Genomic DNA, 21,589 nt, shown 5'->3' on the forward strand with positions numbered 1-21,589 from the left:
ACATACTTGTCATAAGTATCATTACGTTACAAACCTCATGTCCATCACTAGGCATGCATAATCATATCCACAAACCATTCATGAGGCATTATTAAATATTTCCCAATCACTTAATCTTGCATCAGTTACTAACTCATCAATGGATCTCAATTCAATCTCTAGGCATACATGTCGTAAGCCACATCATAAGAGATAATAACATACATGCATAAGAATAATCATATAGGCCCATAACGTCATTAGTCGACAGAGGCCAATTCACATGACTATATGCTACCTTAATAACAAGCCAATGCCTTTGGCTAAATCATAATATCACATACTCAACATTAAAACCCTATACATTCCATAGACTTAAAACACTAGGATTTACTTACGCCGATAGCGGTAACTCGACAGTGTGATAATATCTTTGATGGCCTCCAACCCGAGCTAACCTGGCAACCCTAGGGAACTTGGGAAAGAAAGGGAGGTAAGCTTTACGCTTAGTAAGTTCATATGAAAACAATAAGCAACTCATTAACATGTTTTATCAATGATTACAACATATTCTCAAATTCACGACAAGTTGTCTTCTTGAGAAATAGTCACTAAATTATTTATATCTAGATCTACGAAACTCCAAATTAAGTTCCGTTAATTTTTCTTGAAACCAGACTCATGTAAATTTCTACAATAAAATTTAAAGAATTTTTGGTTTATCCAATTAGTACAGTTTATTTCTCAAAGTTACCCTTGATTCACAGTTTGACAGTTCAGATCCTTTTGTACTAAAGTTCACTTATCTCATAGCACAGGACTTCAATAATGTTCTTGTCTATTTTTATTGAAACTAGACTCATTAAGGATTCTAAGAATATAAATCATAACTCATAAACATGTTTTTACAATTTATAATGATTTTCTCAAATCAGAATAGGTGATTCTGAAGTCATTCTGACTTTGTCCCACGTAACTTCAAATATCTCATTATAGGAAATTCTTTTGGTTACATGGTTTCTTTTATAAGAAACTAGACTCAATAATATTTATTTCCATATTTTGTTTATCTTATAACTCATTTTCCACAATTTTTAGTGTATTTTCAAAGTTACACTACTGTAGTAACTCAAATCTGTCAAGGCTAAGTTACTCATTCATGATCATTGTTCACAAATTTAATACAACATCAGTTCATCCATCACGCTAAGAACACATATTTATGCATCATAGATCATCACATACCAAGGCATTCTCATAGTCTTAGTGTACGTACCTGCACAACTCGTAACATAACTCAAGTACATACTCAGCAATGACTTACCTCATTTGGACCATCATCAACTCTTTTCTCAGATTACCCGTTGAACACTTGGAATACTAATTGGATACTCGAAAAACCTTTGCACTAAGTGACTCAATTGTAGCTAAAGCTATCTCATATCTCATGACATTTAAATGCTCACTCTCGAGCTAGTCATCTAGACTCATAATTCCTAGTGACATTTCACTCGTATCCTATTTTATTCCTAAGGTTCAAACGAGATTTTTCCTCGCTTATCAAAGCTTTGTCTCATCATTATTTATATTAATCACATACATATTAATATTTGTACAATTCATGTGATGATAACTTTTAAATACATGTATAGCATGATATTATTTACATACAAACTTACCTCGATACCACAAAGGTGAAAAATACGTATTCGTCCATAAATTAATTTTCCCCGTTCTAGGCCCAAATCGCATTTTTCAACATCTAAAACATCACGTTTAGCTAATTAAAACAATGTACTGATCAAATTAGTCCATTGACACACTTTGGAAAAATTTACAATTTTGCCCCTATATTTTGCCAAAATTACCAAATTGCCCCTAAGCCCGTAAAATCATTTTTATCACATTTCTTTACTCCTTGAGCCTAGATGAACCATTTTCATAACTATAGCAACTCATAATTCAACTATTTCACATATTTACAATTTGTTTTACAACTTTGCATAATAACCTTTTTGAGGTATTTTCATGCAAATTTCTTTCACAAAAGTTGTTTATTAGACAACACATATACATTCATGGCAAAACTCTAGACTCTTTATCATTTTGCAAACTAGACCCCACATTTGAAAGCTTATGCTTTAGGGGTTCCAAAAATATAAAAATCATCAAGAAATAACCAAAGATTACTTACTTGTTAGGGCTTAAAGTGGCTGGAAGTTTAAAGCTCAAAACCCCCATTATTTGCTGCCATTCTCGTGAGGAAAAAGAATAAATGAAAGAGAAAATGACATTTTATTTCTTTTTCCTTATTTTATTACAAATTAGTCAAAATAAAACACCTAAAAGCCACAATTTTTGGCTTTTTGACCAAGTGGTCTCCCCTTGGCCGGCCACACATTTAAAAAGGGTCTAATTGCCCTTTAAAGGCCTCAAATTTTAGTTCTCTAGTCTATTAACACATTTAGGCATTAACACACAACTTTTACATTTTACGCGATTTAGTCCTTTTTCGAAATTGGACTAGAAAACGCTAAAATTAACTTACCAAAATTTACATGCACTTATAAAATTATATTATAGCACATAAAATAATACCAAATTTTTTTTTCTCCAGCCTCAAAATAGTGGTCCCGAAACCACTATTCCGACTAGGCCCAAAATCGGGCTGTTACAGCTTCAGTATCGCTTGCAACTCCTACACTCCTCGAGAGTTAGGAACCAACGAACACCATACAAGAAAAAGGGAGATGAGATTCAACAATAATAGAAGACGAGTAACTGGCCTAAACAGTGCAAGAGAAGGGAGTCTTGATAAAATTTGAGAGAAAACAAGAAAGGGTCGAGTGCTTACCGAATTACCAGAGAATACTTATAAAAATCGAAACTAAAACAGAGAGGTACAGAATTCGGAAAAAGTATCCAGATAAGAAGAGAGGAAAGAAAAAATGTAATCGATCAAAGAGGTAATCAATTGAGCTAGGGAGAAGAAGAGGAGAATCGGTCAAGACTAAGGCTAAAACCGAAAGGGTCAGAGAGAGAGAAGAAAGGAGGGTATTCTACCACAAAAGGTATCAAGGGAAAAAGGTTGTCAACGAGTAAAGGGAGAAGAAAAAAAATTGAGATAATCCCCAAAGTGAAAGTACTCGAAAGAACTAGCCAAAAAGCAAAAGATACCGAAAAGCTTCCTAGCACAATTAGACTTTAGAAACAAAGAGTGAGCAGAACCATAATTTGGAAAAACCCAAAATGAAGTGACCAATTTCCAACACATAGCCGAATTCCTGAGTGGCCAAAGCCCTATTCAGCTACAACTCCTTCACTTTCAAATCCCACTAAATCCTCTTAATATAACTCCACCATTACCTCCTCAACTACCGAATTGAAACTCTCCTAAACCAGTAGTTTTTCAGTCAACTTCTACCTCTCGCACGACAAGAGGAGCAAAATAAAACACTTCTTGAGCACAGCGGAACTTGAACTCAAGACCCTTAATAGCAGCAACACGCCACTATCCCCTGGACCAGCAGGCTTTTTATGTCATGTTTTACCCATATTTATTTAATAAGCCTACTGACTAGAGACAGAGTTTATTCAAGTAAAACAAAATTTCTCTCAAGTCAAAGCTCAAACTTAGGACTTCCCAGACACTTCTTAGGACACTTAACCATTGAAGCAAGCATGAATTATGCAACATAACAAACAAAACATAAAAAATTAATAAATAACTAGATTTTTGGGCATTACAAGAAGTGTCCAATTGTTATGAGTTTTTAAATTGGAGGTTCTTAAATGGTAATTAGACTATTGGTTAATTCTTGGACAAAAATAGACATGAAATGGGTGTAAAAAAATATTTTTAAGTTAGGGGCATTTTGGTAATCTAATAATTAAAAGAATTAAAAAGGGAAAATAAGCAAAAATTGGCTATCATCTTCTTGATCTAGCTGAAACTAGCATGGACACCATGGCTAGGGTTTGGTTCAAGCTTCCAAGCTTATTTGTAAGTGATCCCGAGCCTCGTTTTTAATGTTCTTTACATTTTTGAAGTCCTGGTAACATGATCTACTCATTTCTACCATTATATTTTGAGCTAGGGTTTATGTTTAAAAATTTACCCATGAGTGACATGCTTGTATTTTGATGTTTAATGGTAGAAAATAAGTGTTAGGTGTTAAATAAACTACTTTTACTAAGCGATTTTTGATGAAAACGTCCGAAAGGACCGTTTTGTAAAAGTTGTAAAAATGGTATAAAAAGTTGTTATGATGAGAATTGTAGTTTTCCATAGTTATGAAATTGGTTCAGTTAGGCCTATAGAATGGGAAAATTGAATAAAAATCACTTTACGAGCCTAGGGGAAAAAGTGAAATTTTGACAAAGTTTAGGGGCAAAAAGTAATTTTTCCAAAATATGATTTTGGGTCAATTTGAATAATGTGAGTCTTAACAAGCTATATTTGAACTAATAGATCAAGAAAATCGAGATTCGAGCTTAAATTGAGAAAATACAAGTTGGACTAAAATGGTAATTTTACCGTTTCTGTATTCGAGGTAAGTTCGTGTGATTTAATAAGCATATTATTCATGTTATTATTGTTATGCATGAAATATATCTTGCCATGATTGTATTGAATTTGACGTTAAAGGACATTTGATGGAAATTGACATTTTAAATGAAATGAATAAGTTTGTATGAAAACTAGGTGATATGTTATTTTGACATTTTATTGTATGGACTAATGCCCAAATAAATATGAAAATGTGTTGAATTGAATGTACATTGTATGATCATCTATGCATATTGATATACTTGATGAAAAGAGAAAGTTCCCGGTTGAATAAAAAGGGATATTCGATGGATAAATCATTGTTTACATGACATGAGATCCTGCATGTATTGCAGAAAATGATTTAGCCCGGACGGGTAATCCGTTGATCTTAATATAGAAAGGATCTAGGCCGGACGGGTGTCCCTTAAGTGATCGAGCCTCACAAAGAATATGGGTGCATTAAGCATTTAGCCCGAACGGGTAATCTGATTAATGATTGAATTTAGGCTGGACTGGTGATTCAGATCCGAGCTTATGAGAGTGTATGTCATTGTAAGGGATTTAGCCTGAACTAGTAATCTTGACAACACTCTGTGAGTTATGATACTGGGGATTTAGCCTGGACTGGTAATCCCACTGTAATGAGTGAGGTTTGCGGGAGAGCGTACTTGAAATGGTCACTTGCATGACTTGGCGATAAATGTGATATCCATCGAGATTTCGAGGAATTCAACGTGAATTAAATATGAGAAATGGAATGAAAATACTTGGAATGATAAACTCATCTATACTTAGATGATACTAGTATGACGTATATGATTGTCATGTTTGGATGAGTGGCTGTGCTAAGAGATAGCACATGTACGTACTCGAAACCTGTGAGCATGTGTTAGCCATGTGAAATGAAATGGACTCGTGACAAGAGTGCAAATGAATATGTAATAGCCCAAAATTGGGTCTCGTTGGAACAGAGGTTTTGGGACCACAAAATCCGAGATAGAAATAATTATTTTGTGATTATTTTGAGGTCTATGATATGATTGCATGATTGTGTGAAAATTTCGTGAAGAAATTCTATGCATAAAGTGCTCAATTTGAAGTTAGGGACTAAATTGAATAAGTTGCAAAACTTGCATTCTAGAAGTTTCTAGTATGAAATTGCTTTGAAATATTAATTAGGAGGTCTTAAATAGAAATTTGACCGATTTCTAAGTGATGGACAAAAATTGGACATAGATGGAATTTTTGAAAGTTTAGTAAGGAAGGGCATTTTGGTCATTTGGTAATTAAAAAAAAAAAGGGAAAATAAAGCCAAAATTGACTCATCTTTCTCATGGAGGCTGAAATTAGCATGGGGGAAGCCATGGCTAGGGTTTTCAAGCTTTTCAAGCTTAATAGTAAGTCCGCTATAACCCCGTTTTTCAAGTTCTTCACGTTTTTGGAATCCCAATAATTTGATTAAGCTTATTCTAGCAATAATTTAAGCTAGGGTTCATATTTGGAAAAATAGCCATAGGTTAAATGTGTTTATTTTGATGTTTTATAATGGAATATGAGGTTTTAAATTATGTTAGGCAACTTGTGCTACTCGGTTTTGAGTGAAAACGAGTAAAAGGGTTTAATCAGTAAAAATACCTAATGGTCATAAGTATATGTTAGAGTGAGAATTTGATGTTGCCATAGAAGGGAAAAGTGACCAGCATGTCATAAAACATAAGAACAAGGGATGAAGTTCAATTCCCGAGCCTAGGGACAAAAGTGTAAATATGCAAAAGTTTAGGGGCAAAATTGTAATTTTTCCAAAGTTTGAGTTAAGGACTATTTTGAATAGTAGATTAATTAAATAAGTAAAATATGGTGTTTTAGATCTCGAAAAATGAGATTTGAACCTAGAATGAGAGAAAAATCGAAAATTAGGAAAGTTGGTAAAATGGCCGTTTTAGTATCGAGGTAAGTTCATATGTATAATAAGCATTAATTTATGCATGTTTCAATGTAAAATTGATATATTTATTTTAATTTCGAGGTGTTGAAAGTATGTAAGTTGGTATGATAATAATACTGAATAATAATCTTGTAATTTATATTTGAAAGTTAAATTTAGTGAATTAATTGAATTATGTTAAATTAAATGATTATGGTGCCAAGTTTATGAATTGATTTAAAAATATGTCTATGGTACATGAAGTGCATTGAATTATCATACATAAATGTGATTTCTATGATTATGGATATTATGAGAAATTGTAAGTTCATATGATTTTTAATAAGGCAATGTGTAATTTAATGTTATTGCCTTGATATTAAATGAGATGTAAGTTTATATGTAAGTAATACATCAATTTTACTTGTATTATGATATTTTATAATAATGTTGGAAATATGTTTGTTGATAATTACTTGATTGGTGAAATTGTTGGAAAAGAGAGAGAAATCCCGGTTGAACCTTCTGAAAGATTGGATGATCTGAGATGGTATGTAGCTAGGTCACATGTATGGTCTTGAGTGCACATCATGTGTACAAGAGAGCTACAAGACATTATGATGTAGCTATGTCACATGGGTGATACTATGTGTACACCATGTAGACAAGAGAGCTACGGTATATATGTAGCTAGGTCGCATGCGTGGTTCCAGATGAAGGACACCATGTAGACAAGAGAGCTACGAGATAAACTAGCTAGGTCACATGGGTGGTACTAAGTGTTCACCATGTGTACAAGAGAGCCGAACTATATGATGGGTGGAGCTATGTGCTGAAACCACTAAGTATCGAGGATTGATCTGAAGTGTTCAATGGGAGACTCTCTATGTATTGCTTTGTGAGTTTTGTGATGAATAAGTGCAGGAACTTGATTATGTGAATGATGTGTTCATTAAGTGACCAGGATGTGGTGAGGTTATAAACAAGTAAGTTATACATGAGGATGATTTTATGGTGACCTTGTGATCATGAGCCTATACTTGTGGTGTATGAAATGTGGTGAAAATGATTTGTGATATGTATGTTAAAATGAGGTTAATACAAAGAAAGTGTGAAAGAGTGAATTAGCAATAAAACTGTTTTGGACAGTAGCAGTGATGTGAACTTTAAAAATCACCAAAAATAGTATAAATTGAATCAGAGACTGAATGAGATATAAATTTAAAACTTAATGAGTCTATTTTCATATATAAGAAACAGAGTAAGAAAAGGAGTTCTATATTTTGAGATATTTATGTTTTTGTGAGACTGGTTCAGAATGATTACGTGATCCCCTGTTCTGACTTTGGAAAATCACAAAAGTTTGGATAAAAATAATTAGAGGCTTAAACTTATATTTTTAAAATCTATAATGAGTCTATTTTCAAGATAAATCAACAAGAACATTATCCGAGTTCTGTACTGTGAGATAATTAATTTTTAGTGAAGAGAGGTCAGAACTGTCAGAATGTGAAATAGGAGAAATTTTAATGAATAAAATGTACTAATTGGCTAAACCAAAAATTATGAAAATTTTATGGTGGAAAGATATGTAATTCTAGTTTCATGGGAAATTTACAGATCTTAATTTGGAGCTCTGTAGCTCGAATTATAAATAAGTAAGTAACTATGACTCGTGTGGACAATTTGTTGTGAGCATTTATTAGTAAATTGTGAAATCGTACTTACAAGAATGCTATATACATTAAGAATGTGGAATGAAGAGGAGGAGAGGAAAATAAATATATGTGGAATACATGGAAACTATGGTATATGAAATATTGATATAATGAAATAAATGATATGTGTTTATAAGAAAACAGAAAGAGAATGATATGTATCATGACATGTATATATATATATATATATATATATGACTAGTCTCAATGTAATGCTTGTTGGGTATGGAGTTGAATTGAAATGTTTTAGGCAAACATGTTATTCTGTGCATCTGAATTGTGGTATTTTATAAAGATATGATCTAGTTTTAAATATGAAAGCTTGATGATTAAGTTGGAGATATTTGGTAAGATGATAATCTTCGTATAAATGTATAAGTGGTACTGTAATAAACAAGGTAAAATGAGTATGAGATACACATGTATGATGACATACAAATGCTAATGTTGTGGTTTAATTGAGAATATTTAATCATAAATGAATACCATGTTATATGCTTTTGATTTTGTATAAGTGTGTAAGAGATTAAGGTTGACCAAAGCTTGGAAAATAGCCTAGGTATATTCCACACAGGCAGAGACACGACCATGTGTCTTAGCAGTGTATGGAACACGACTTTGGAACACGGGCGTGTGGAACCTTAAAGCATGAAATTTCCAAGATTTTCGTAAGTTCTCGGTCTAGTCCCGAACCCTTTCTAAAGTATGTTTTAGGCTCCGTAGACTCAAATAAGGGACTATGTGTAAGTGAATGAACGTTTTGAAATATGAATGAAATTTTATGGCCTGTATTTTAGTTTAATGTTTGTATGTTTGTCCGGTAACGCCTCGTACCTTATCCCGGCCTTGGGTACGGGTAAGGGGTGTTATAGAATGAGTGATATTTATGAAAATAATTTCTATGACAAATTTGGGATGGTTATCATCATGTTGCACTAAGACATATTAGTACAATAGCAGCGATTTGACTTTGAAAATCCACCAAAAATAGTGGAAATTGAGTTAGAGGTTGAGTAAAATATTAAATTAAATATATCAAATCTAGTTTCAGATAAAGGAAATGGTGTAAGCAAAGGAATCTCATATGATGAGATATTCAAATTGTTGTGAAATAGGGTCAGAGTAATCTCAGACTCCCCTTTCTTAAATTTGGAAAATCATTAAAAATTATTATGGGTTATAATTTATATTCTTAAAATCCTTAATGAGTCTATTTTCAAGGGAAATAGACAAAAACGTCATCTGAGTTCTGTACTATGAGATAATTAATTCATAGTGAAAAGAGGTCAAAACTGCCATACTGCAAAATAGGGGAAATTTTAAGGATTAAACTGTACTTATTGGATAGACCAAAAATTCTTAAAATTTTATGGTAAGAATATATTTGAGTTTAGTTTTAAGGAAAATTAACGGTTCTCAATTCGAAGTTCTGTAGCTCCGGATACAAATAATTTAGTGACCATAACTCAGGAAAATAGCTTGAATGGACTTTGAATCAATAGAAAGAATTTAAAAATAGCACGTTATCATATTGCTTATTATTTTTCATGCGAGCTTACTAATCATAAAGCTTAATCCCTCCTTTCCATTTCCTCAGTTTTTTCAGGTTGGCTCGGGGTTGGAAGTCGTTGGAGGCAGCATCACAATATCAAGACATCATCTTTGGAATATTAATGTATATATGTTAGCGATTCTAAGTGAGTGGCATGTATAGGGACTTAGTTTTATGATAGATGTTGTTATGAGTAGCCAAATGTATTGGCTTATAATGATTTGTTGTATATAGCCATGAGATGTGGCTTATAATGATTATGGCTTGTAAGCCTTTTTATCCATGTTAATTCCTAATGTTTATGATGTGGATATGCTTGTTGGAAATGCATATTGGTGTATAACATGTGTGTATGATGAATGCTTCATGACCAATTGAACTGGTTATTACTATGAGAAAATGCATGAGATAGAAAAAAAAAGAGATGATGATTTTGATTGAACATGAATGCTCAAGGTCTAATGACGCAAATGATAAGTGAATAATTCTATACTGTTAGTAAAGGTGGTGCAATAGTAAGATTAATGGTCATGGATGTTTGCATGTAGACTTAATATTGCACGAGTATGCGAAATATGTGAATAATGACATGTTAATGTTAAGAATATATCTTAGTGAAGGAGGTTAAATCATTAAAATGATGCCATGATATGTGTCCTTAATATATGTAATGAATTGTGGAAATTAAGGGTAACACAAAGGCTTGGAAAATAGCCTAAGTGTTAGCCACACGAGCAGAGACACAACCATGTGTCTCAGCCCTGTGGAGGGCACGGCCTAGCACACGGGTGTGTGGCTTGGCTGTGTGGTTCATTTTGTGTGATGACGTTATAGTCAGAAAGTTACACGGCCTGAGGACATGGGCGTGTTGAAGATACACGGGCTTGTCACTATGTTTACATGGGTGTGTGGCTCCACTTCATGGAAAAAAAATTCATAAATTTTTCCTGAACTTTCCAAAGTTCCCGGTTTAGTCCCTAATTACTTTCATAGCACGTTTAAAGCCTCGTATGCCTAAATAAGGGACTTTAAGATAGAAATTGAAAAGTTTTAAATTTGAGCGAAATTTTATAGCTCAGATTGCTTGATTGTTTGCGTTTAAGTCTGGTAATGCCTCGTATCTTGTCTCGGTGTTGGACATGGGTGTGTTGAAGACACACGGGCGTGTCCCTGTGTCCACATGGGTGTGTGGCTCCACTTCATGGAAAAAATTTCATAAATTTTCCTGAGCTTTCCAAAGTTCTCGGTTTAGTCCCGAATTAGTTTCATAGCACGTTTAAGGCCTTGTAGGCCCAAATAAGGGACTTTAAGATAGAAATTGAAAAGCTTTAAATTTGAACAAAATTTTATAGCTCGGATTGCTTGATTGTTTGTGTTTAAGTCTGATAATGCCTCGTATCCTATCTCGGCGTTGGACACGGGTAGAGGGTGTTACAATAATGATATTTAATAAAAATAGTAGTAGTGATGATAATAATAATTTTGGCCTTTGACAGGCCCAAAAAGGAAAGAAGAGAAAAAAAACGGTCTCAAATAGGCCAAAATTGGGTGGGCTTTGAACGGCCCAAGAGAGAACAAAATTTTAAATTGGCCTCCAAATGGGCTCGGACAAAATAAGTGTCTACAGCTACCCCTCTTTGTTCGTGGCTTGCGTAGCAAGGAACGTACAAAGATGTAGACACCTAACCACTATCAAATCCCATTCAACATTGGAGTAAAAGGAATAACAGATTTTTTCAATTGCCAAAACCGAAATAGATCAAAACATATTAGGTTATCCAAAATTGGAAAAGTAGATACTAAACCATCAAAACATGAAGAGTGAAACAAGATAGACCTCAGAACCAAATCTTTGAAATGAGAATGCAGAAGAAATGTAAATAGACTTGATACCTATGCCTTGATACACAATGCAATGAAAAGTAAATGGACCTCCACACCTAGGCCTTTAAATGCAATGAAAAGTGAATTGACCTTCACACTTGGGCCACTAAATGTAATGAAAAGTAAATGAACCTCTACATCTGGGCTTCTAAATGCAATGAAACACGCCTAGGTATCTAAATGTAATGAAAAGTTAATGGACCTCCACACTTGGGCCTTTAAATGCAATGAAAAGTAAATGGACCTCCAAATTTGGGGCTCTAAGTGCAATGAAAAGTGAATGGACCTCCACACTAGGGCCTCTAAATGTAATGAAAAGTAAATGGACCTCCATACTTGGGCTCTAAATGCAATGGATGCTTTCCTTTCTTCCTTTCTTGAATTTTTCATAAAAAGGTAATCATTTCGAGAATCATGTTTTTAGGTTGAAAAAGATCAAATCCCTATCCACATACAACAGATCTTAAAAATCAAATTCCATGGGATATCACCTTAACAAATTTTGAAATGATTTTATGACTCATAAATTAAATTCTTAAATGATAATTCACTTAACAAACTTGGTACAAAATTCACTTAACAAACTTGGTACAACAGATTTCAATAAATCCACCCTTGAAACGTAAACTTCTTGCATCAAGAGTCAACTCGTTAATTCTCGTGAAGCCAAATTTCCTTTTCTTGACTTTGGACTGTTCTGACTGTGAACCCTGTACCATGCTCTCTTGCAAAATTGTGTCTTAAAGTAGATATTCTTCAATATAGTTCCTTTCTCTTGCTCTCTCTTTATTTTTTTTCCTTTTTCCTGGTTTCTTTTTTGTTTTATTCATTTTTTCTTGATTTAAGCAAAATCTTCTGTGACACCCCTAAAGTGACCCTAGTCGGAAAGCGGTTTCGGGACCGCTAAACCGAGTCACCAAATTATTTGAATATGATAATTATTGTCTAAAATATGTGAATATGAATGTGTGAAAGTTTTAAGCTTTGATTTAGTTAATTGCATGTGAATTTAGTTAATAGGACTTATGTGTGACACTTTTGAAATGTGATAGGTTAATCTATAAGGATCTATTAGTGCATGTAATCAAAGGGGTGGACTTGCATGTCAATTTCCCCCATTTAATTACTAGTGGCCGGCCATGACAAAGGGTGATGGGTAAAACATGTCATAAACATGTTGTGTTAATGGTTTATGTTAGAAATAATAAAATAAAGGGTTAGTAATAAAATAAGGAGATGGAGGGTGATGAAAACAAAGAAAAAAAAAGTGTCCATCCTTTAACATTTCTTTTGGCCGAAAATTCTAAGGAGGAAGGAAGAAGAAGAGGATTTTCTTGCTTCATGTTCTATTGGTTGGTGTTTAGGAGGAGGAAATGTTGAAGAGATTCGGCCATGCTTGTAGCTAGGTTAAGGTAAGTTTGATGTTGTTCCATGAGATTCATGCATATTTTTGATGCTAGTTTGAGTTCTACCTAGCCCATGGTTTAAATCTTGCTATGTGATGAAGATGATACTCGGCCATGGGTGTTGTTTTCTTGGTTGGTGTTTGTTTCATGCTAAATCTAGATGAACAATGGGGTTTGTCATTTAGGTTAAGATCAAAGAAATTAATCTTGTTAAAACTTTGAACTAATAATGCCCATATGTGTGATAGCGAACATAGACTTTGTTTAAAGTCTTGGTCAAAGGCCGTTAAGTGTTTTGGAAATGATTAAGCTAGGTGTTTGATCTTTTGGTTCGACATAGTACATAAAATGTTGCTAGATGGAGAAAAAATTGCCAAACAAGAGGTGTGCTAAGGCGAATATAATTTTGTATATTAATGAGTAATGCATGTGTTGAATTGATGGAATGGAGAGGATGTTTTAATAGTGCATATATGTGTATTAGCCAAGTTTTGAACTTGAAACAAAATGGTATTTGGTCAATACAAGTGACCATACTTGTAGAATGTATTAAGTATGCAATCAGCCTCAACATAGACATGCATGTTCGGCCACACGAATGAATGCATAGATTGATGTTGTACATTCGGCTATAGGTAAGCATAATGATGATCCTATCTTGACTTAGACAATAGGCTCAAGGAGAATTTGTTAAGTGCTTAGTTAATTGATATTAGGTTAATGATGTGTGTATTTGGTCATAAAGGTGCACATGAGGAAATGTTTGATTAATTGTACTAAATTGCTTAATGTGATTAAAAATGCGTATGACCATTTTGTATTTGAGCTAAAGGTGGCCATATGACCTATCAAATTTATTGTCATATTCGGCCATAAGCTAGCATAATGAGACTTTAATAAGTTAAATTTGTTTGAATTAGCTCAAGAGCTTAGAGGACCAAAGTTGGATAAAGGAAAGGAAAAAGTGATCGAATAGCCGCCGAAATCGTTCGACAACATCCGAGGTAAGTTTTAAGTGATTAAACGTTGAGTAAATTCAATCATAATAGGACATAATGAGTTGATTTAATAAGATATGATGTGGCCATGATATGTCTTAAACTCAAATGGTAAGTTCATAAGTGTTTGGACTTGAAATTTAAGAGCAAATTGTAATAATTTGCTTTGGACTGCAACAGTAACGTGATTTTAGAAAATCACTATAAATTGTTGGTGTGGAATTATAGGCTGAATAAAATATGTAATCAAGGCTTAATTAGTCTAGTTTCTTATAAAAGAGACCTTGTGAGCAAAGAAATTTCCTATAAAGAGATATTTAAAGTTGTGTGAGACGGTGTCGAATGACTCGAAATCCCTATTCTGTTTTAGAAAATCATTATAAATTGTACAAAATTGGTTATAAGATAAAATTTATATGCTTAGACTCCTTAATGAGTCTAGTTTCAAATGAAATCAAATACAACACATTTTGAATTCTGTAAAATGAGAAATTTGATTCGTAGTGAAGAGTGGTCAGATTAGTCAAACAATGAAATAGGGGAAACTTTAAGAAAAATCTGGTATTGATTGGCCTAACCTAAAATTCTGCAAATTTTATGGATGTAAGATATACGAGTCTATATTCAGGAAAAATTAACGGCAAGTGATTTGGAGTTTTGTAGCTCCAGTTATAAATAATTTAGTGACTATTGCTCAGGAAAAACAGCTTGTGCTGAATTTGAGATTATGTTGTAAACCTTGATAAACTTGTTTTAGTTGCTCATAAGCTATTAATTAAACCCATACGTGAATTCTAAATTGTGATATTGGAAAATGATAGATGTAGATTCAGCCAAGACAATGTGTATACGTGAAAGTATATGTGGTATGTGAAGTATATTTGGATAATTGTGATGTGAATACATGAAAATTTATATTCTGATTTAGGATTTAATGTGATGAATGTGAACCCGTATATATGTGTGATAAGGCCGAATGGCCAATGTGATGAATGTGAACATGCGTATGTGTGATAAGGCCGAATTGCCAATGTGATGAATGTGAACCCGTATATATATGTGTGATAAGGCCGAATGGCCAATGTGATGAATGTGAACATGCGTATGTGTGATAAGGCCGAATGGCCAATGTGATGGATGTGAACCTGTATGTATATATGCGTGATAAGGCCGAATGGCCAATGTGATGAATGTGAACATGCGTATGTGTGATAAGGCCGAATGGCCAATGTGATGAATGTGAACCTGTATATATATATGCGTGATAAGGCCGAATGGCCAATGTGATGAATGTGAACATGCGTATGTGTGATAAGGCCGAATGGCCAATGTGATGAATGTGAACATGCGTATGTGTGATAAGGCCAAATGGCCAATGTGATGAATGTGAACATGCATATATGAGATAAGGCCGAATGGCCAATGTGATGAATGTGAACATGAATATATGTGGTAAGGCCGAATGGCTAATGCGAAACGTGTATGAGATGGATATGTGGTAAAACCAAATGGCTAATGTGAGATATGTGTGAGATGTGTATATATATATATATATTGTGGCCAAATGACAAATGGTGAAAGTTGTGTATTATTAGATTTTTGATGAAGCAAATGAATTACAAATATGACAGTCGATGTGAATGTTGTAACATGTGATTAAATGTACATGAAACCTGGAAATATATTCCGGGTAAGACCCGATGACTACGTGTGGAGATTATGTCCGGGTAAGACCCGATGACTACGTGTGGAGATTTTGTCCGGGTAAGACCCGATAACTTCATGTGGAGATTTCGTTTGAGCTAAAGGTCTCGCCGATAATCCGAGTAGAGGTTAGAGCTATAAGACTTCGTAATAAGAATTGCATATAAATATATTCAACGCGAAAGGTTAAACAGGTATGTACTCCAAGTTTATATGTGAGCTTGATTTGAACTAAATCATAAGGTAGTTATGTGATGCATATGAGAGCAATCTATGAGACTATTCCTATGATTATGTGACTTCGGATCAGTGTGAGAGGATATGTGAAATCATACAATATATCTATGTCACATGAGCTCACTTTTATGTGAAAGTTTATCTGCCTATTGTATATGATGAGATGTGCATATTCGGTAAAGGGATGGTATGCCCGAAGGAAGAGTGAAATAAAAATACGAACAACTATGTTATAATTTGATTGTTATCTGTTGTCACTGCTATAAAAATACGAACAACTATGTTATAATTTGATTGTTATCTGTTGTCACTGCTTAAAACTTACTAAGCATTGTAATGCTTACTCCGTTTACTTTGTTTTCTCTGTTTTATAGATCTCATTGTGAAGCTACAGGCTCGGGGATCGTCGAAGAACTAGTCACACTATCACTATCCACCGCTTGTTCTTGTTATGTTTAGAATTATTTTATGGCATGTATAGAATAGACTAGTGGCGGAAGAATATTTTTGGTTAATGTATATAAGCCATGCGAAAATGGCATCTTTTGAATGTTTACTTAGAAAGTTTAAATTTTATCCTGGTCGTGCTTAGTACTTATTTAAATGAATGATCTTTATTTCAAGAAAAAGTTCAAAATTTTACTATTCTGACATGAGTTACAAGTCCAGTAATGCCTCTTGCCTATTCCTGCGACGGTTACGGGATAGGGGTGTTACATCTTCTTTCTATATACTATTAAATTCTCCAAGTAGAATAGTTCCCTAATTTAAATCAGCCATGAGCAATTAGAGATGGACTTGTTCCAAGGTTATAGTGTCGGCTCGAGTTTGGGTGCCAAAGAAAGGGTTAAAATAGGCTCAAATAGATGACTTCAAGGCTCGTACCGAAGGATCAATTTCTTCTGAAAATCTTCATTATCCTCTAGGGCATCTCATATCTTTTTTTCTTTTTGTTTTTTTTTTTAGAAATCTATCTAGACTGCTCATTTCTAAGTTTTCACCCTAGAGTTCATCTCCCTCTTTTTTGCTCTTGAAGACGTCATGATTTCCCAAGGATTAACTTCTTTATTTGAGCAAACATATTCGATCAAAATGGTCTTTTAAGGGTTGTAACATGGTCTAAGGCTTAAGGGCCAATCAGAGGAAGGTTTTTCTAGGCTAAAATATATATCATGTGAAAGAGTATAAAAACCATGAGGAATTATTTTGAATTTTTTATTGCTCCTTCCATCTCTCAATCACTTTTCTCTGTTCTTACTCCTTTCTATTTCCTTTCTTTTTTGTTTCTTATTCGCTTTCCCTATTTCTTATTTTTCTTTTTTTTTTCTTTTTGGAAGGAGATTAGAAATTTAGAATTTTACTTTCATTTTTCATGATCTTTCTTGTCAATCCATGATTTTTGGTGGATAACTTTAATTAGGGTTCAAAAAGAAAATACATTAGGATCAAAATAGGGTGTCAAGGGATATAATTTTCTCCAAGTGATGGGGAGAACAAAAGAATGTCATTTATCATTTCAAAATATGGTTAATCTCATCATAAAGGTCATTCTTGGGAATGTGCCCATCTTTTCAATTTGAATTGCGCATAATCTCATGTTTGTTTCACAATGTTGTAAAATCATCGATCCATACCCAAAACCTCAAAAGTTATCCTCTAACATTGAGGGTGATCCTTCGGCAAGGGTCAATTTTGAAAAAACAAGATGGCCCAAAGTGGTTTACAGAGGATGAAATTTTCTTCAAGTGAAGGATATTTCAAAAATGTCATTTATCACTTTGAACATGACCAACTTATTAAGTAATTAACCTTAAGGAGAATGCAAGATTCCAAAGCAAAACGTAACCTCAAACATGACGCACAAAGGAAAGTAAAGCAGAAAAAACCAATATTACTTAATGTGAATAACTCTTTAAGAACAATCAAGCTTAGTTTTTAAGTAAAGTATTTTTTCACTGCATCAGAATTTACAAGGTTCGACATCTTGTCTCCGTCTATTTCAGCGAGAATCAATACTCCACCATAGAAAGTTTTCTTCACCACATATGGTCCCTCCCATTTTGGCACCCATTTCCTCGATAATCATGAACATACAGTAGAATCTTCTTCAGTACTAGATCCCCTTCTTTGAACTGCCTTGGTCGCACCTTCTTGTTATAGGCCTTCATCATTCCTTGATGATACAACTGGCTATAACATAAAGCTGCTAATCTGTTTTCTTTAATTAAATTCAACTGCTCGTATCTCTCTTGCACCCACTCAACCTCCTCTAGTCGCACCTCCCTCAACACTTGTAGAGATGGTATTTGCACCTCGATAGGTAAAATGGCCTCCATGCCATACACTAATGAAAACGAAGTAGCTCCAGTCAAACTTCTCACTAATGTGCGGTATGTGTGGAGAGTAAAATGGAGTTTCTCATGCCAATCCCTATACGTTTGTATTGTCTTGGAAATGTTCTTATTGATTTCCTATTTGCAGCCTCGACTGCCTCATTCATTTTTGGACGATATGGGGTAGAATTGTGATGCTTGATCTTAAATTGTGTGCGAACCTCTTCTATCAAGGCATTTTTCAAGTTCTTGGCATTGTTTGAGATGATTCTTTTAGGTAAACTGTATCGACAAATGACCTCTTTTTTTTTAAAAATTTACATATCACTAATCGAGTTACATTGACATATGAAGCGGCTTCAACTCACTTAGTAAAATAATCAATCACTACAAAGATGAAGCGATGCCCGTTTGATGCTTTTGATGAGATGGGGCCAAAGACATCCATGCCTCACATTGAGAACGGCCAAGAAGGTTCCAAGACATGAAGATTGGTAGGAGCTATAATACTATCTGCATAAATCTGGCATTTATGACGTTTCCAAGCATAATTCAAACAATCTCGTTCCAACGTCAACCAGAAATATCCAACCCTCATTATTTGCCTTGCCATCATATATCCGTTACTATGTGCTCCACATAATCCATAATGGATTTCCTTCATTATCTGATCTGCCTCTTCTGTGTTAACACATATCAACAGGGTTTGGTCACGTCCTCTTTTGTACAAAAACTCACCGTCCAAGAAGAAACCCATAGCTAGCCTCCTAAGTATTAGTTTATCATTTTCTGATGTGCAATTTAGGTATTGCTGGTATTGCAAATACCGCTTAATGTCAACATACCATGGTTTCCCATCTGTTCTCGATTCTACTCCCACGTACTGGGTCGGTGAGTCATTAACCCTTAGCTGTATAGGTTGCACTTCTATTTCAGATCCTACTTTGGACATGGTAGCTAGAGTAGCTAATGCATTTGCTAACTAGTTTTCTTCTTTCGGCAAATGAAAAAATTAGACATCATCAAACTCTTTGATCAGCCCATGCATATATGTTTGATAGTGAATCAACTTGGAATCCTTTGTTTCCCATTCTCTTCTTAATTAGAAGACAACTAACGCTGAGTTACCAAAAATAGTTAAAACCCTAATCTTTTTCTCAATGGCGACCTGAAGTGCCAAAATGCATGCCTCGTATTCAACTACATTGTTCGTACAGGTGAATATCAATTTAGTTGTAGCGAAAAAGTACTGGCCACTTGGGGAGATTAGTACTGCCCGAATCCCATGCCCATCATGTTGGATGCTCCATCGAAACACACCCTCCAAATCTCTTCTTCACACTTCGAAATTGACATGATCTCTTTGTTTGGGAAATCAAAACTCATGGGCTCGTATTCCTCTTTCGTGTGATCCACCAGAAATTCCGCAACTATGCTTCCTTTTATAGCCTTTTGGGACACGTAGACGATGTTATACTTGGACAATACCACTTTCCAACAAGTATCTCTCCCTAATAATGACGGCTTCAAGAAAATGTAATTCAAAGGGTTTAACTTTGTGATAAGGAAGGTAGTGTGATACAACATGTATTGCCTTAGTCGATGTGTGGTCCACGCTAAAGCGCAACACATCTTTCTACTAAAAACACAACCTATTGAATTATCCAGCACTACCAAAAAAAAAAAAAATCAAAGGTCTTCTTGGCACTGGGGGAATCAAAATTGGCAGCTTAGCTAAATAATCTTCTACTTTCTCGAACACTTTTTGATAATTTTCAATTCATTCACCATCGTTATCCTTACATAAAAGCTTGAATATGATATCACATTTATTCGTCAATTGTGATATGAAACGAGACATGTAATTTAACCGTCCTAAAAGACCTTTTAACTCCTTTTGAATTTTAGGGGGTGTCAAATCTTGAATTGCTCAAACCTTGTCCGGATCTATTTCAATACCCCGTTCACTCACTACAAAACCCAACAGCTTCCCCAACTTTACCCCAAAAGTACATTTTGCTGGATTTAATCTCAATTTTTATTTCCCTAATCTTTCAAATAGTTTACGGAGGTTTTCCACATGACTTTCCTCTCGAGCAGACTTTGCTTTAATATCGTCAACATAAACTTCAATCTCTTTATGCATCATGTCATGAAAGAATGTCACCATTGCTCGTTGATACGTGGCCTCGGCATTTTTTAAACCAAACGGCATGACCCTATAACAAAAAGTTCCCTAGGTCGTGATGAATTTGGTTTTTTCCATGTCTTCTCTTGCCATTTTGATTTAGTTATACCCTGAGAATCTATCCATGAAAGAGAAAACACAATGTTTAGGAGTGTTATCCACCAATGTGTCTATATGAGGTAACGAAAAAATTGTCCTTAGGGCTTGCTTAATTTAAATCTCTATAATCGGCGCACATTCTGACTTTAACATCCTTTTTAGGCACTGGTACAATGTTCGCCACCTACTCTGGGTATTTAGCTACTTCCAAAAACCCCACATCAAATTGTTTTTTGACCTCTTCTTTAATCTTCAACAGCATCTTAGGTTTCATCCTTCTCAACTTCTGGTATACGGGCTTGCAATCTAATTTCAAAGGTAGCCTATGTTTGTAGCACCCTTAACCCATATCCGTCACCGAAATGGGATTGCGAGGCATTACTAATCGAATGTACAGTTTCAAAAATTATATATAGCAATTCAAGTCATAAGCACATACGTATTACTTGTGCAAATCATGTGTTCAATACTGTTCGAGATTTAGATTGCATTAATGCTTATAACTTAATTTAAATACACATACAAAACACATATATCATAACAACATTTTCGTACTTTGACTAATAACCCAATATTATATATATTAGGTATTGTACAGACACTAGTTATATAACAATTGAACTAAGTTTTAATACTACCCCTTTTTATTCATGTTTGCAGTTTTATATATATTAGACCATGAAAAATTCATACATTAAATTTATATATATATATAGATATATATATATCAACTCGATTGAACAACAAGCATCCTATCTTAAGTAATCCATGTCATCTCAAAATCTACTTCACTACTTAGTCCATTTACTCAAAATTAATAATTTACAAATATCAATTGGACTTGTATCACAAAGCACATGTACTTATCAAACATATTATAAAAACCTACATTTGCGCATGTTTAACTTGCAAAAACCTAGCTAGCATACAGTCCGAAGTATATGCATCTTATATACACATAAATTATAGATTAAATTCAACTACAACAAAGTGACCGAATATCACATTTAGACAA

This window comes from Gossypium arboreum, chromosome 8 (genome assembly GCF_025698485.1).
Source record: "Gossypium arboreum isolate Shixiya-1 chromosome 8, ASM2569848v2, whole genome shotgun sequence".
NCBI classification, from domain to species: Eukaryota; Viridiplantae; Streptophyta; class Magnoliopsida; order Malvales; family Malvaceae; genus Gossypium; species Gossypium arboreum.